The sequence below is a fragment of the Penaeus monodon genome, chromosome 32 (assembly GCF_015228065.2).
Source record: "Penaeus monodon isolate SGIC_2016 chromosome 32, NSTDA_Pmon_1, whole genome shotgun sequence".
Lineage (NCBI taxonomy): Eukaryota > Metazoa > Arthropoda > Malacostraca > Decapoda > Penaeidae > Penaeus > Penaeus monodon.
The window spans coordinates 32,060,519-32,060,860 of NC_051417.1; positions in this window are offsets into that span (position 1 = coordinate 32,060,519).

Here is a 342-nt window from a genome sequence, read left to right on the forward strand (position 1 = left end):
CAATGACTTATGCATGACTGCTATAAAACCTGGAGTCCTGCATAGACAGTCTCCCAAAAACCGGCTTGATTAATGTCCTTTGCATCTAGTGGCGGAGTGACTATCATAACACTTATTGTTCAATTATCTTGGGAAGGTCACGTGTTACAGATCACGACTACAGTGATGTGATGTCAGTAGATACGTGAAACCCTTAAACTTTGACCCTTCAGAGATGGGATTACCTAAAATCTCTGGGAATTTTAGGGATAACCCGAAAACCTACGTATGAGAAAAAGGTAATTGCATAAACTTAAGAAAAGGTTGTTTTCATAGAGGAAATTTACTCACTAGTTCACTGTA